Genomic DNA, 18,264 nt, shown 5'->3' on the forward strand with positions numbered 1-18,264 from the left:
CGTGGTAAAGATGGAAGCGACAGGATTTAGTGATGGGTTGAATGAGAGAGATGAGTCAAGGATAACGCCAAGGTTATGGGCTTGTGAGACAGAAAGGATGGTGGTATCGTCTCACAAGCCCATAACCTTGGCATTGTCCTTGATGCATTCATTCAATCCACTCATTCAATCAGTTATTGAGTGCTTACTCTGAGCAGAGCACTGTACTAAATGCTTGGAAAGTACAATACAGCCTTAAACAGAGGCAAGCCCTGCCCACAATGGGCTCACATTCCAGAAGGGGGAAGACAGACATCAGTACAGCTAAACAGACATCAACACAAACATTTATATTAATCCATCACCGATTCCTAAATAAATATTATTTTTTATTCGTAGTAGTATCGTTATTACAATTGTTGAGCGCTTACTATGTACCGTGCACTGGGTTAGATAAAATATAATCAGATCGGGGACTGTTCTTATCCTACTTGGGGTTTACAGTCTAACGGGGAGAGAGACAAGGAATATTATCTCCATTTTACAGGTGAGGAAGCTGGGTCACAGGGTAGTTTAGGTTTTTGCCCAAGGTCACACAACAGGGAAGTGGAGGAGCTGAGATTAAAACCCAGGTCTCTATGCTCTTTCCACTGGGCCATATGTACGGAAGAACTCTCTCTTATGCCTGCAATGACCAACCAAATGATCCTCCTTCCATGGCTGGTTTACTAAGAATACAATTTTGGATTAGATTCAAGATCAGTCTTGCCGTTGCTCTTTGGAACGGTTCAGGAAAACTCACGAATCCGGGTCACTCGGATTTCTGAAGGTGGTTGCTTCCAAATAATAATTCATCCCTTTCATTTTTAGTAATTATAATAATTATGGTATGGAGAAGCAGCGTGGCTCAGTGGAAAGAGCAGGGGCTTTGGAGTCAGAGGTCATGAGTTTGAATTCCGGCTCCGCCACTTGTCAGCTGCGTGACTGTGGGCAAGTCACTTCACTTCTCTGTGCCTCAGTTACCTCATCTGTAAAATGGGGATTAAGACTGTGAGCCTCACGTGGGACAACCTGATTCCCTCGTGTCTATCCCAGCGCTTAGAACAGTGCTCGGCACATAGTAAGCGCTTAACAAATACCAACATTATTATTATTATTATTATTTAAATGCTTACTACGTACCAGGCACTGTACATCCTTTCTTCCTGGTGACTTCTATGTTCTATCCTCTCTACCTTCTTTCTTTTGGCTTTTTTCCACTTATTTTCAGTGATGCAGAGTGAAGTCAAGATGTGGGGAAGCTCTTCCCCTATGTTTCTCCCTGAAAATAGCTGCAGTCCTCTCTACGTGATCCCTTGGGCTTAGTCTTTTTACAAAGCAGTTGGGTGAACAGTTACTCCCATTCACTTTTGCACATGACCTGCCTAACAGAGCAGATTTGCTTCAATTGCTCGAGGTGGCATGTGCTTCCATAAACGGTCAATGGAACAGTCATTTCTGAAGGAACTGGGGCAAAGGTCCATATATTCTGGGCTGACTGCTTAGCACCATATTCAGTAATGTACAGAACAAGTTGAGAAGTGAGAATTTTCTTTCTACCTTATAAAACCCAGTTTTATTACCAAAAAATGGAGCCGTCAGATGTTCATTTGAAATTGGAACTCTCCGGTTAAACCAAAGGGGAATCAAGTATATTCTACCTCTTTACTACATCAAGGATTTTGGCTGGATTTATTTTTTTACTTTATGTTTAGTTCATTTCTCTGAGACCTACTCTTTTAGCACAACCCATATTTCATCAGCAGAGTCCTCCAAGAGGGAACACAGCCATTTCCCCGGCTTGTGTTGTGGCCTTCTCAACAATGCATTTCTGGCAACTCGATGGTTAGGAGTCAGAGGTCAGCATCGCACAGCTGTGGCCTCTGACTTTTCAAATAAAATGCATTATCACTGCCCCTTCCTCCACAAGAAATGCCTCAGTTTAAAGACTCTGTGCTAGATGTGGATCAAGCCAGAGACATTTCCAGATTGATCCATAGGAATCAAGAGAGTCTGCTAGGCTTCAAGCATAGCCAAGCCACCTCGTGTCGGTGAAGTATTCATTCATTCAATAGTATTTATTGAGTGCTTACTATGTGCAGAGCACTGTACTAAGCGCTTGGAATGGACAAATCGGTAACAGATGGAGACAGTCCCTGCCCTCTGACGGGCTTACGGTCTAATCGGGGGAGACGGACAGATAAGAACAATGGCAATAAATAGAATCAAGGGGAAGAGCATCTCATTAAAACAATAGCAAATAAATAGAATCAGGGTGATGTACATCTCATTAACAAAATAAATAGGGTAACGAAGATATATACAGTTGAGCGGACGAGTACAGTGCTGAGGGGAGGGGAAGGAAGAGGAGGAGGGGCAGAGGGAAAGGGGGGAGGAGAAGAGGGTTTAGCTGCAGAGAGGTGAAGCGGGGGGGTAGGGGGAGTTTCAAATTGAATTCTACCTGAGTTCTCATTTTTATAACAACAAAATAAATCAAAGAAAAACCTGTCTAGAACCATTAGAAGCAGCATGACAGAATAGGGCCTGGGAGTCAGAAGGTTATGGGTTCTAATCCCGGATCCACCACTTGTCTGCTGTGTGGCCTTGGGCAAGGCACTCCACTTCTCTGGCCTCAGGTACCTCATCTGTAAAATGGGGATTAAGACTGTGAGCTCCAAGCGGGACAAGGACTGTGCCCAACCTGATTTGCTTGTATCCACCCCAGCGCTTACCACAGTCCCTGACACATAGTAAGTGCTTAACAAATACCATTATTATTATTATTATTATTATTGTTCATTAGGATAGATATATCTTCCACCCCTTCTCCCCAGACCCATGTCAGATTACAGGAACGTGAACTCGTTTGTCAAATGGGAGTTCTGCAGTCAATAGATGAGTGGTAATTATTAAACACTTTCTGTGTGCAGAGCACTGTACTAAGAGCTTCAGAATGTACCGTACCACACATCTGGTAGATGGGATCCCTGAACAAAAGGATCTTAGAGTCTACAGGGAGAATTAAAATAAAATAAAAACCTCACAATGAAACAAGTCATGGTTCTACCTTAAAACTGTTAATGATCCAACACATGGCAAAAATTACACCGTAAGTGCTTAAAAAAACTCCTAAATTATCAACATCATTTTAGACAGGTTCTCTCTAAAGATGCTTGCAAGTTTTTGGCATAACGTGGCGAATTGAATTAGTTGTACTTAGAAGGAGGAATTTCCTTTCGGAAAAACCATTTTACTAGATCATTGTGTCAGACGTTTCGCTTCAATAGCCTATGCCCTCCCCTGCAATATGAGCCCCACATGAGGGGATGGAGAAAAACAAGAACCATGTGATTGTGGGAGAATGTGCGGCCTCAGTGCGGACCACCGCGGGGTGCCCGCCAAAGTCGCAGAGAGCTTTGCCTACGTCAGGATTGAGCAAGACTGAGCTCCTCATCTTCCCTCCCAAACCCGGTCCTCTCCCAGACTTCCCTATCACCGTGGATGGCACGACCGTCCTTCCCGTCTCTCAGGCCCGCGATCTCGGTGTCATCCTTGACTCGTCCCTCTCGTTCACCCCACGCATCCTATCCATTACCGAGACCTGCCGGTTTCACCTCTACAATATCGCCAAGATCCGCCCTTTCCTCTCCACCCAGACGGCTACCTTACCGTTACGGGCTCTCGTTATATCCCGGCTAGACTACCGTGTCAGCCTTCTCTCCGACCTCCCTTCCTCCTCTCTCGCCCCGCTCCGGTCTATTCTTCACTCCGCTGCCCGGCTCATCTTCCTGCAGAAACGATCTGGGCATGTCACTCCCCTTCTTAAACAACTCCAGTGGTTGCCTATCGACCTCCGCTCCAAACAAAAACTCCTCACTCTAGGCTTCGAGGCTCTCCATCACCTTGCCCCTTCCTACCTCTCCTCCCTTCTCTCTTTCTACCGCCCACCCCGCACGCTCCGCTCCTCCGCCGCCCACCTCCTCGCCGTCCCTCGGTCTCGCCCGTCCCGCCGTCGACCCCCGGGCCGCGTCCTCCCGCGGTCCCGGAACGCCTTCCCTCCTCACCTCCGCCAAACTGATTCTCTTTCCCTCTTCAAAACCCTACTTAAAACTCACCTCCTCCGAGAGGCGTTCCCAGACTGAGCTCCTCTTCCCCCTCTACTCCCTCTGCCATCCCCCCTTTACCTCTCCGCAGCTAAAGCCTCATTTTCCCCTTTTCCCTCTGCTCCTCCACCTCTCCCTTCCCATCCCCGCAGCACTGTACTCGTCCGCTCGACTGTATATATTTTCGTTACCCTATTTATTTTGTTAATGAATTGTACATCGCCTCGATTCTATTTAGTCGCCATCGGTTTTTACGAGATGTTCTTCCCCTCGACTCTGTTTATCGCCATCGTTCTCGTCTGTCCGTCTCCCCCGATTAGACCGTAAGCCCGTCAAACGGCAGGGACCGTCTCTATCTGTTGCCGACTTGTTCATCCCAAGCGCTTAGTACAGTGCTCTGCACATAGTAAGCGCTCAATAAATACTATTGAATGAATTACTCTCAGGTTTTTGAGTGATCTGAGTCAACTCGGTTCACTGAGGGAAACTGAAGAAAAAATGGCTGGCTGAGCATTTGATCTTGGGAAATATTCTAGGGAAGAAGAGATGTGACAGGAGAACTCCATATGCTCCAGGGCCGCGAGTCTGAAATCGGAGTAGCTAGCAGGGCCTGCAAAATGACTGAGATTCCAATCCCGATCTCAGGGTAGAGTTATTTCTTCCCAGTCTTGTCACGAGCGAAGACACCAGCCCAAGGCAGTGAGATGGCTCTCCAGGGTTACTCAGCAGGGTGGGCGATGAGGGTCCATGGCCCTCCTTCATCTCCCTGCAGACGAAGGAAATTGCTGCTTGTAATTCATCAGTGATCTAGTAGATTTTTCCCACCAAATGCTGAGGCTTGATACTCTCTTACATAAAAGCTGCGTCGTCTAGTAGAAATAGCCCAGGTCCTGGGTGTGAGGATCTCGGTTCTAATCCTGGTTCCTCTACTTGTCTGCTGTGTGAATTTGGGTCAGTCACTTGACTTCTCCGTGCCCGTTACTTCACCTGTAAAATGGTGATTAAGATAGCCATAAATTGGGATGCGGACTACATCCAAACCAAGTATCTTGTATGTAGCCCAGTGCTTAGAGCAGTGATTGGCACATACTAGTAATGTTGGTATTTGTTAAGCGCTTACTATGTGCAGAGCACTGTTCTAAGCGCTGGGGGAGATACAGGGTAATCAAGTTGTCCCGTGTGAGGCTCACAGTTAACCCCCATTTTACAGATGAGGTCACTGAGGCACAGAGAACTGAAGTGACTTGCCCACAGTCACACAGCTGACGAGTGGCAGAGCCTGGATTCGAACCCATGATCTCTGACTCCCAAGCCCGGGCTCTTTCCACTGAGCCACGCTGCTTCTCTACTAAATGCTTAATAAATCATGTGCTGTATGACTTGCAGAAATGGGGTGGCAAGCAGCTATCATGGACATAATAATGATGCCTTCAGTGCTCTCTCTACCATTCTTTTTGACCAAGGAATGGAATGGCAGTTCCTGAGGCTAGATTAGGGGAATGAAAAGGTGAATTGAGGAGTGAAAGGAAGCGGTGATTCTGCAGGGGTGCAGGGAGAGAGTGAAGATGGTTAATGGTATTTAAGTCCTTACTATGTGCCAGCCACCGTTCTGGGGTAGATACAAACTAATCAGGACGGACAGAGTTCATGTCCCACATGGAGCTCATAGTTTTAATCTCCAGTTCACAGATGAGGGCACTAAGGCACAGAGAAGTTATGTGATTTGCCCAAGGTTACACAGCAGGTGGGACAGATTTTCAGAGTGGCAGGCCCGTACTCTTTCCACTAAGCCACGTTGCTTCTCGGCATCATTTCACTCTGTTGTCCAGATCGTTCCTCCGAAGCAAAGGCATTATCGGCTCTCTCCCCAGTACTAATCCATATTCCTCTCCCAGTACAACCTAGGCTGTACACTTGACTCTTCTGATGCCAACGTCCACATTGAGCCTCGCTCTCTTCTCTCTCACCGTTGACTTCTCGCCCACACCCTCCCCCTTCACTTCTGACAGACCACTCCTCTCCCCACATTAAAGACCTTCTGAAGTCACACCTCCTCCAGGAGGCCTTCTCCGACTCTTCTCTCATTTCTTCACCGTACTTTCCCCCTTTTGACACATTAACCCTTCCGCCTGGCTCGTAAAGTTGAGGCCTCACCCACTAATCACCCCCACACCCCATGAGCCCCACAGTGCTTATGTCTTGCCTTATGCTGTCTGATCATCTCCGACCCAAAGCGACTCCATGGACACATCTCTCCCAGAACACCCCATCTCTCCCAGAACACCCTACTCTCCATCTTCGATCATTCTGGTTATGGATCCAGAGAGTTTTCTTGGTAAAAATAGTGAAGTGGCCATTGTCATCTTGATCGCCTCCTTCACGCGGTAAACTGGAGTCTCCACCCTCGACCGTCTCCCATGCCACTGCTGCCCAGAACGGGTGATTTTTGACTTGTAGCAGATTCTTTTCTACTTGCTAGCCACTGGCCAAGCTAGAAATGGAATGGGTAGGCCTTGGCTTGACTATCCTTCCCATAGCCGAGACTGGTAGAGTACTGGAAACTCTCCAGGTGAGATCCTGAGAGGGCCAGTATGTTTGTACATACCTGCAATTCAGCAGCGTGGCTCAGTGGAAAGAGCCCGGGCTTGGGAGTCAGAGTTCATGGGTTCAAATCCCGGCTCTGCCACTTGTCAGCTGTGTGACGGTGGGCAGGTCACTTCACTTCTCTGCACCTCAGTTCCCTCATCTGTAAAATGGGGATCAACTGTGAGTCTCATGTGGGAGAACCTGATTACCCTGTATCTACCCCAGTGCTTAGAACAGTGCTCTGCACCTAGTAAACACTTAACAAATACCAACATTATTATTATCATCATTATTGTAAATGTCTGTCTACCCCTCTCAATCGAAAGCTTGTCGTGGGTGGGGAATGCGTATGATGTCGTGCTCTCCTAACTGCTCCGTGCTGTGCTCTGCATACAGTAAGCAATCGGTAAACGTGATTGAGGTAGGGGCGACCAAGGGGCAGCTTTCCTTCGTCACCATGTTGGCCAACAAACACCACCTGCACACTTCTTACCAGCCGTAAGAAGCCGTTTTTGAATCCAAATCCTTGGTTTGGAGCTGTTCGCTCATGACTCAGGATGGAGCCTAGTCTAGCCATGCTCTCATCTGCCGAGAGCTGTCTCTGGCCGGTCCCAGTACCGAAGCCTAGAACCGGCACTCCCCCACTGGGATGGCTGTGTGACCCAACATATCTGGCCTGGAACTCAACAAGCAGGAGTCAGCTGAAGGTCAGAAATGGAATCTGGCTTTCTTCTTCTATTAGGGAGTAGCCCAAGACAACTTCATTCTATGCTTGGCATGTGGTGGATGTTAAATGGCTGAAAAACTAGGATAAGTAAGCAAAATGTGGGACGTGGACTGTGTCCAACCGCATTTGCTTGTATCTACCCCAGTGCTTAGTACAGTACCTGGCACATAATAAACACCTAACAAATGCCATAAAAGAAGTCACACAAGTCATTTTTAAAGAGTGAAAATTCGGCATGTTTATTTTGAGTTGTGTAGCTGGTGGGAACATGGTCAGGGAATAAACCCCGCTGCTCTCCCTATGTGGGAGTGGGACAAAGATGAAAACTCTAATCAACTGCTACATATGTAAGTGTTACTATTTAGTGAGATCTCAGAACTCAGTGATATTAGTGACGACTCAGGGATGCATCTGTAACCAATTGGAGGAATGTCAGTGACCCGGGTGTCACTCGGTTCTTCCAAGCATCCAGTTTTTTTTTTGGACATTTTTGAAGTCCTTACCATGTGCCAGACACTCTACTAAATGCTGTTCTATATACAAGTTATTCACGTTGACCACAGTCCCTGTCCCACGTGGAGCTCACAGTCGCAATCCCTATTTTACAGACGAGGTAACTGAAGCATAGAGAAGTGAAGTGACTTGCCCAAGATCACACAGCAGACAAGTGGTGGAGCTGGGATTAGAACCCATGACCTTCCAACTCCCAGGTCTGTGGTCGACCCACTACATCCCCTCCCCCGATTAGACCGTAAGCCAGTCAAAGGGCAGGGACTGTCTCTGTCTGTTGGCGATTTGTACATTCCAAGCGCTTAGTACAGTGCTCCGCACATAGCGCTCAATAAATACTAATGACTGAATAGATCATGCTATCCCAGGCACTGTACTAAGCTCTGGGGTAGATGCAAGCTAATCAGGTTGGACACAGTCCATGCCCCACATGGGGCTCACAGTCTTCATTCCCATTTTACAGGTGAGGTAAATAAGGCATAGAAAATTGAAGTGACGTGCCCAGTGCCGCACAGCAGGCAAGCGGCAGAGCGGGGATTAGAATCCAGGTCCTTCTGACTCCCAGGGTGGTGCTCTATCCATTGGGCCACGTTGCTTTAATTGGACTGAATTGTCGTCAAAGCAAAGGCTATCCACTCAGTCTTATAATGGTGGGCTAAGGAGCTTGGTATTGTTTGCACCATTAAGCCTCAGACGGAGTCTGTGAAATCCTTCCTTCCCCTTCTGAATGTACGGCCGCTCGACGATCAATAGATGTCTGTCTCCCCCTCTAGACTGTAAGCTCATCGTAGGCATGGTAACATGTCTGCCAAGTCTGTCAGTCAATCATATTTATTGAGCACTTACTGTGTGCAGAGCACTGTACTAAGTCCTTGGGAGAGGACAATATAACAATAAGCAGACACATTCCCTTCCCACAATGAGCTTACAATCTAAAGGGGGACAGACGATATAAATTAAATTTCAGATCTGTACATAGGTGCTGTGGGGCTGGGTCGGGGGGGCGGGCACAGATAAAGGGGAACAAGTCAGAGCAACGCAGCAGGGAGTGGGAGAAGAGGAAAGGAGGGCTTAGTCTGGGAAGGCCTCTTGGAGGAGATGGGCCTTCAATAAAGCTTTGAACAGGGGGAGAGTAATTGACTATCAGATATGAGGGGGGAGGGCATTCCAGGCCAGAGGCAGGAAGTGGGCGAGAGGTCAGTGGGGAGTAATAATAATGTTGGTATTTGTTAAGCACTTACTACGTGCGGAGCACTGTTCTAAGCGTTCAGTGGTAGAATTCTCGCCTGCCACGCGGGAGGCCCGGGTTCGATTCCCGGCCAATGCATCGAAATCTTGAGAAGCAGCGTGACTCAGTGGAAAGAGCACGGGCTTGGGAGTCAGAGTTCTTGGTTTCAAATCCCGGCTCTGCCCCTTGTCAGCTGTGTGACTCTGGGCAAGTCACTTAACTTCTCTGTGCCTCAGTTCCCTCATCTGTCAAATGGGGATTAAGACTGTGAGCCTCATGTGGGACAACCTGATTACCCTGTGTCTATCCCAGCGCTTAGAACAGTGCTCTGCACATAGTAAGCGCTTAACAAATACCAACGTTATTATTACAGGGTAATCAGATTGCCCCACCATGAGGCTCACAGTCTTAATCCCCATTTGACAGATGAGGGAACTGAGGCACAGAGAAGTTGAGTGACTTGAGTACTCTCCCAAGTGTTTAGTACCGTGCTCGGCACATAAATGCTCAATAAATACCACTGATGTTTAGCTGAGTGCTTAACTGTGTGCAGTGCACTGTACTAAGCACTTGGGAGAGTACACTCCAACAAACAGACACATTCCCTGCTCACCCAACAAGGAGTTTAAAATGCCTCCATTAGAAACATATGAGGAGTTCCCATGGGACTGTAAATACAACAGGGTCAAATGGAATGATATTTAAATGCACAGTAATATTCAGCGCAAAAGAAGGCCCCCATGAGAGAGAAGACCAGCACAAAAATAAGCAAAAGACCTACCTAACCCCCAGGACACAAAGTCAAAATGAGAATATCACCAAAGAGGGTTTTTAATATGCAATTAATGTTGAGAGGATGTTATGGAAAACTACTTAGTACATGGATGCTTCTGAAATGAGCTCTTCCTCTATTCATTTCCCATTATAAGGCATATTTAAGAATGAGGTTCCTTTGTTCTCCACCATCAGCCTGTCTTTTCTCAGATTTTTTTCTTTTGAAATTAGCCATAATTTTAAGCCTTTGAAAGTTTGGGTTATGAATGGCTTTGATTTTACTTCTGCTGAACCCACAAAGCTCAAAGACCTAAACGACAAGGGAGGGGAACAATTTTGCTTTAGAACTCAAAACCTGGGTGCCAAACTCCACTCCCAACCAGATTCGAGCTGCAGAATTGCAACCCCCTTCCTCGGGATTGGCGTTGAAGATGGAAACCGAAAAAAAAAAATCCCTCTTAACCACAGTGGCAAAATTGGCAGCATTTCCCCCTAGTCTCAAAGGAAGGACGCTGCAGGATACCGACCAAGCAAAAGAAAAGGGGCAGATCACGAGGGGGAAAATGCTAAAACCATCTGGATAGGGTTTGGTTTCATGAGCTGACAACGTTAAGGTCCGGCTTGTTGATCTTCTTGGAGTTCCATGTAATGTCTGGGATCTGAACTGAATTGGTGGGGAAGATAATGATTTGAATAGCAATATTAGCCTTTATATTTCATGGTTTCTTCTATGGAATGTATAGATAGAAGCCCTTAGTCCATCTTACACCTTGTCATTTTGTGGACATTCTACTTATCCTCCAATTTGGAGATATAATGTTTAGAGACACAACCTCTAGTCTGTATGTTTGTTGTAAGCAAGGAATGTGTCTATGTTGTAGTCTCCCAAGCGCTTAGAACAGTGCTCTGCACACAGTAAGGGATCAATTAATACAACTGACTGACTGACTTTTTGGGAGGTTCTCAGTGTAGACCCAAAACTGTGGTAAATGCATAACAGCATATTGCATTTCCTCTCTTGCACCTGATCTCTTCAGTCACTACTTGATTAATAATAATAATGATAATAATACTTGTTAAGCCCTTACTGTGTGCCAAACACTGTTCTAAGTGATGGGGAGGACACAGCCCTTTTCCCATATGGGGCTCACACTCTTATCCCCATTCTACAGATGAGGCATATGAAGCCCAGAGAAGTTAATAGTAATAATAATGATAATCATGGTATTTGTTAAGCACTTACTATGTGCCAGGCACTGTATTTAGCACTGGGATGGATATAAATGAATCAGGATGGACATAGTCCCTGTTCCATATGGGGCTCACAGTCTCAAACCCTATTTTACAGATGAGGTAACTGAGGCCCAGAGAAGTAAAGTGACTTGCCCAAGGTCACACAGCAGACAAGTGGTGGAGCTAGGATTAGAACCCATGGCTTTCTGACTCCCAGGCCCGTGTTTTATCTATATATCATATTGAGGCTGGAGAAATAGCTCAGTGTGCTATCTGGGCTTGGCCCCAAGTGAGGTTCGACTCTTAAAGCAAGATTTAAAATTTTACCCCCACTTCCCCTGCGCCTCCGACCCCCATCCATTTGCATCATGGCAAACCACTTGCCCCCTCTCTGACCACCATCTTCAATTGTCTTTTCTCCAGTGGCTTTTTGCCCACTGCTTGCAAACATGCTCATGTCTCCCCTGTTGTTTGAAAAAAAAAAAAAACAAAACCCAAAAAACCCTTATGTTGACTCCATGGCTCCCTCCAGCTATTGCCCCCTCCCTCTCCTACTGTTCCTCTCCAAACTCCTTGAGTGAGTTGTCTACACCCGCTTCCTCTTCATTCAGTTGCATTTATTAAGCACTTAACTGTGTGCAGAGAGCGCTGTACTAAGTGCTCGGGAAAGTTCAATACAGCAGTGTTGCTCACTGATGCTCTTGTTCACCACTGGGGAGCAAGAAAGATTTTGTAAGGCTACGAACGGACTTTCACGAGAGTACTAGTGTCTCAAGCTAATTCTGGGAAATTCCAGGGCATATGTAGGAACGGACCCTAAAACATAGAAAACAATCACTAGGCAGCACAGGATTGGTAAATTAAACAGCGGTGGTTTACTGCTGCTCAGCAAAAGTGCTAACTTTAGCTCATGATTGCCATTACAGCTTTTTGCTAACTGAAAAAAAGCTAAAAACCGCTTGGAATGCTCCCAGGTTTTTGGTAGCAGCACCTAAAGAGCAACCTGACTGATAATCGTGTGATGCTTTCCAAACTTTCAGTTCTCGGGTTAGAATATTGGCTTTCTTTTTGGTAAATGTCAAAGTCTGAGGAATGAAAAAAACATGCAAAAATCTTTACTCTCCTATCAGTGCAAGAAACAAGAAACCATATCTATCTCTCCCATATGACCACAGTTCGGGTGCGTCTGCAGGAAACTTTGTACCAGGCAGCCTTTAAAACCTTCTCCAGCATGAAACTGATTTGAAGAGAATGACCCACCATCAGAGAACCATCTTTGGTGATACAAACAACGCATCAACCCCATCTTCAAATCTTCACAGCTCTGACAAAATCATGATATAGAGTTCTCCTGGGAAGGAAATCCTCCACTTTCTCTCTACCAGTTGGCTCCTTGAAACTCTCCAATTCGGTCTTCACCCCACAGAAACCGCCCTCTCAAAGGTCACCAATGATCTTACAGTGCTTTGCACATAGTAAGCGCTTAACGGATACCATCATCATCATCTCTTTGCCAAATCCAGTGGCCTCTACTCCATCTTAGTTCTGTTCAGCGGCCTCTACTGTTTCTTTCCTACCTCTCTGGCTGCTCCTTCTCTGTCTCTTTTGCAGGCTTCTCCTCTGCCTCCCCCCGAACCCCAACTGTGGGAGTCCCTCAAAGCTCAGTTCTGGGTGCCTTTCTATTCTCCGTCTACACCCACTCCTTTGGAGAACTCATTCGCTTTCATGGCTTCATGCATCATCTCTCTAAATGAATGATTCCCAAATCTCCATCTCCATCCCTGATCTCTCTCTCCTCAGCAGTCTCGCATTTCCTCCTGCCTTCAGGACATCTCCGGTTGTCCGTCCAACACCTCAGACTTAACCATGTCCAATATGACTCCTCATTTTCCACCCAAACCCTCTTCCCCCTTCTATCCCTGACTTCCCCTCACTGTAGACAGCACTATCATCCTCCTTGACTGTACCCTTGACATTATCCTTAACTCATCTCTCTCACCAACCTTCATTTTTCAGCTGTCACCAAATCCTGTCACTTGTACCTTCACAGTGTTGCTGAAATCTAGGCTTTCCTCTCCACCCAGATTGCTACCACAGTAATCCAGCAGCATGGAGAAGCAGCGTGGCTCAGTGGAAAGAGCCCGGGCTTGGGAGTCGGAGGTCACGAGTTCAAATCCAGGCTCTGCCGCTCGTCAGCTGTGTGACTGTGGGCAAGTCACTTCACTTCTCTGGGCCTCAGTTACCTCATCTGGAAAATGGGGATTAAGACTGTGAGCCCCATGTGGGACAACCTGATGACCCTGTATCTATCCCAGCGCTTAGAACAGTGCTCTGCACATAGTAAGCGCTTAACAAATACCAACATTATTAATCCTAACACTTATCCTATCCTCCCTTGACTACTGCATCTGTGTCCTTGCTGACTTCCCTTCCCCCTTTCTCTTCTCAATCCACTCCTTTATTCTGCTGTCTGGATCGTTTTCCTTAAAAGAAAACATGTTCAGTCCATGTTTTCCCCTCTCCTCAAGAACCTCCGGTAGATTCCCATCCACTGTCACAAAATGATGGTACTCGTTACGCACTTATCATAGTGGGTAGAGCACAGCCCCGGGAATGAGAAGGTTGTGGTTTCTTACCCCGGCTCCATCACTTTCCTGTTGTGTAACCTAGGGCAAGTTACTTAACATCTCTGTGCCTCAGTTACTTCATCTGTAAAATGGGGATTGAGACTGTCAGCCCCATGTGGGAGAGGGACTGTGTCCAACCCGACTTGCTTGTACCCACCCCAGTGCTTAGTACAGTGCTTGGCACGTAGTAAGCACTTAAATACCACAATTAAGGTTATTATTATTATTATTTAATAATCCCCATTCTACAGATGAGGCAACAAACACAGAGAAGTAAAGTGACTTGCCCAAGGACATACAGCTGACAAGTGGCAGAGCCGGAATTACAACTCACAACCTTCTGATACCCAGGCCAGTGCTCTATCCACTACACCATTGTTGTATTGTACTTTCCCAAGCACTTAGTACAGTTCTCTGCACACAGTAAGCGCTCAATTAGTATGATTGAATGAATGACATCTAATCATGAGAAGCAGCGTGGCTCAATGGAAAGAACCAGGACTTGGGAGTCAGAGGTCATGGGTTCGAAACCCTGCTCTGCCACTTGTCAGCTGTGTGACTGTGGGCAAGTTACTTAACTTCTCTGTGCTTCAGTTACCTCATCTGTAAAATGGGGATTAAGACTGTGAGCCTCATGTGGGACAACCTGATTACCCCGTATCTACCCCAGCGCTTAGAACAGTGCTCTGCGCATAGTGAGCGCTTAACAAATACCAACATTATCATTATTATTGTCTACCCATCTAGACTGTAAATTTGGTATGGGCAGGGAGCATATCTGCTAATAAATACCACTGATTGATTCTTGGACTGTTCTCTTCAAGCCTGACCTGGTGGTACTGAGTGAATGGTGCTTTTGAATCTCAGTAACTGTCACTGCCTTGAGAGGCTCTTAAAAACACCCCTTTTGGACAGTAATAGCATCCAGTGCTTAGTACAGTGCCTGGCACATAGTAAGCGCTTAACACATTCCATTATTATTATTTCCTGAGGTTGTTTTCTCCATTCCTCAAGTGTATCTTTGTCCTCCCAAAATTAGGTCTGCCTTAGAAACCTAGTGGAAAGACCATGGGCCTGGTAGTCTGAAAGACCTGGGTTCTAATCCCAGCTCCACCGCTTGTCTGCTGTTTGAGCGTGGGCAGTCACTTATCTTTTCTGAGACTCAGTTACCTCATCTGTAAAATGGGGATTAAGACCGTCGGTCCCAAGTGGGACAAGGACTGTGTTCAACCTGATTAGCTCGAGCTTAGATCGGTCTTTGGTACATTGTAAATGCTTAACAAATACCATGTTGGAGTACCAAAAAATGATACTCCAGTGGTTTTACCAGAGATATTTGACCCAATCCCTCTGGTAAAACCACTGGAGTATCATTTTGGATGCTGAATCATAGCTCAGCGACCTCAGAGAGTTAAAGTAGACTTCACAAGGCCTAGTTTACAACCAGACTTGAGAGAGTCTGGCTCAAGTATCTGTGTGTTAGAAATATTTATTCATGGATTATTTTGTACATTTTTTCCATTTCTAAAACCTCCCAACAGACCTTTTTTTTCTTTTTGTAACCGTGTACATTTCTTTCGAAGTGAGCTACACATCATTCCCTAAACCCGTGTTTAAAATGTGGTCACAATGCAGCATTTCTTGAAAATGGCCAGTGGTGTAGAATTTTCAAGCTTGTCTCATAGTTCCTCAAAGATTATCATTTTTTTTTTTAAGCCACAAGAGGCTCTTGATTAGGAATTGTTCCCATATTTCCAGTCTGCTCAGTGGCTATTCCAGTTGTGTACTGTTTTTGTTATTAACTAGGAAACATAAATCATTCAGTCATGAATGTCTGAGCCTTCTTTTTGAAAAGGACTTAATTTAAGAAGGTAACCATGGAACAATTCATGTTTCATGCAGAAAAATTAGTCTGACAAATTTGAAGATAAATGGGATCTAGTTTGGGATTATTTTGAATCCAGTAGGTAATCAATTTATATTTTTCCTCAGTGGAACTTACAGTCAATAGATGCAACAGACTTACTGTGTGTATAAAATTAAAAAAAAAATTTTTCTATAACTCTAAAAAAAATTTCTAGGTTAGTGTTTCGCCATTCCGTTCCCGTTCCTGCATGTTGCTGCCCCAAAGCTATAATCAAAACATGGAAGAAATGCAAGTATTGGAAATGCAGGACGGTTACAAAAAGCGAAATGGTCAAGGGGGCTTGCTAGAAGGAAGTTTGACATCTTTCTGCATAGAGTTTAGAAGTACTTTGTCTTTGCTTTATTATGCTCATGAATCTCCAAAGTTTAAAGGTAAATTCAGTCCAAAGTTCAGGTGCTAATAAAAGAATCTGTGTGTGTTTTTGTTTTTTTATTGTAAGACATGTAGCTACCTCTAGGCCTTTTCCCCACCCATCTAATGCCTCTGGAACTTTCTTCCATTTTCCCTACCCATGTGTCTATAACTGTTGTATTCTCCCAAATGCTTACTACAGTGCTCTGCACACAGTAAGCGCTCAATAAATATGATTGATCCCTAAATACTTTTGCATCATCCTTGCCATATGACAGCTTTTTAGAAAGCTTAACTGACTGAGAAAGTATCAAAGGGGTCACCTGCGATCTTCTGCCAACCCTCTCACTCCCCCTCTCCCCCGAAGCCTTAAATTGTTTGCCGTTCCCGTCCACCCTACTCCCTCCAAGAAGAGGCCTAACCTTTGGAAGAAGGATGGAGGAAAGATAGTCTGTAAGTTATAAAAACTTAACACCAGCCCCACTTTAAAAAAAAAAATCCTATTTAAAAATCAAGTTTCTTAAAACAGCGTGGCTCAGTGGAAAGAGCCCGGGCTTGGGAGTCAGAGTTTATGGGTTCGAATCCCTGCTCTGCCACTTGTTAGCTGTGTGACTGTGGGCATGTCACTTAACTTCTCTGTGCCTCAGTTCCCTCATCTGTAAAATGGGGATTAACTGTGAGCCTCATGTGGGACAACCTGATTACCCTGTATCTGCCCCAGCGCTTAGAACAGTGCTCTGCACAGAGTAAGCACTTAACAAATACCAATATTATTATTACTAAAAGGGGTTTTTTATCGGCCCTGTCTTTGTCAGCACCCGGCCAACTAATCAATGATAATGTTAATAATTATCACTTTTATTCTCAGCTTCTGAAGAGCAGTTAGAGAAAGGAGTTGAAGGTTTTCAAGTCCCCCTTAGTGGGCTCTGAGAATAAGCAAGGAAGATTCTGGCAGGTGGTGAGGTGGTGAAGCTCTGGGAATTAAAACACCAGTGTGGCCTAATAAAAACAGCCCCGTTCTGGGAGTTAAGGCACCTGGGTTCATTCAATAGTATTTAGTGAGTGTTTACTATGTGCAGAGCACTGTACTAAGAGCTTGGAATGTACAAATCTGGAAGAGATAGAGACAGTCCCTGCCCTTTGATGGGCTTCTAGTCCCAACTCTGCCACTCGCCTGCTGTGGGACTTCAGGCAAGTTGCTTAATCTCTCTGAACCTTAGTTTGCTAAGCTGTAAAGTGGGGATAAAGCACCTGTTCCCCCTCCCTAAGAGACTGTGAAGCCTATGACGGGGAGAGACCGAGTTTATTCCATTTCTGGTCCAAATAAGTGCTTAATAAATAGCAGTGTTACAAAGAAGTTGGTGCAGTATAAAATGGACGGGCAGGAATGAGTGTCTTCGGGAGGCTAAGTTGAAGTAAGCCACTCCAGGGGAAGATGGGCCTGACAGTCATGCTTTGCTATTATTATTTTTTCAAAAATGAATTGAAATCGCTTGCTTGTAAAAGAAAGCACCTGCCTCTAGCTGTGAAGTGCTGAGCTGTTCTCTGGCTAATGACCTTACTAAGCAGACAAGATTCAGGACTACTGTTCTGTATTTGACTTCATTTCAACATTAGCGTCGATAGAGAAGCAGTGTGGCCTGATGGACAGAGCGCTGGCCTGAGAGTCAGAAAGACCTGAGTTTTAGTCCTGGCTCTAACCCATTTGTCTGCCGTGTGACCTCGGACAAGTCACTTAATTTCTCGGTGCCTCAGTTAACTTTATCTGTAAAATGGGGATTAAGACTGTGAGCCCCATGAGGAACAAGGACTTTGTCCAACCTGATTAGCTTGTATCTCTGTCAGTGTTTAGTATAGTGCCAGGTACTGTACTAAGTGCTCAACAAATACTATCAAACAACAACAAAAAAAACCTGAATATCTGATCCAGTATAGGAATCTTGGCACAATCAAGGATGGTAGATTTGCTCGGACTGCAGGGTTTCATAGATTTCAATGCTTGATGACCACAGGTCTGCAGGTCAACCTTTTCCCCCTCTACTTCAATCTTTTTCCCAAATACTGAGCCCTCTGTTAGGAGATGGACCATCAATCATCCTTGAGAGTTATGTAGTAACTGTCTAAATCAAACAGGCCCGGAATCTAGTTGAAGAGGAATGCCCGTAACCCCAGACACAAAC

General features: G+C 45.5%; 1 non-coding gene across 1 annotated transcript; it reads right to left on the minus strand.

Moving 5' to 3' along the window:
* Positions 1–6,570: 6,570 nt before the first annotated feature.
* Positions 6,571–6,708, minus strand: LOC114811457. The gene has a single exon (XR_003759160.1). It is a non-coding gene; the product is annotated as a small nucleolar RNA SNORA7 (small nucleolar RNA).
* Between the last annotated feature and the right edge of the window lie 11,556 nt (positions 6,709–18,264).

The sequence above is a fragment of the Ornithorhynchus anatinus genome, chromosome 4 (assembly GCF_004115215.2).
Source record: "Ornithorhynchus anatinus isolate Pmale09 chromosome 4, mOrnAna1.pri.v4, whole genome shotgun sequence".
Classification (NCBI taxonomy): Eukaryota; Metazoa; Chordata; class Mammalia; order Monotremata; family Ornithorhynchidae; genus Ornithorhynchus; species Ornithorhynchus anatinus.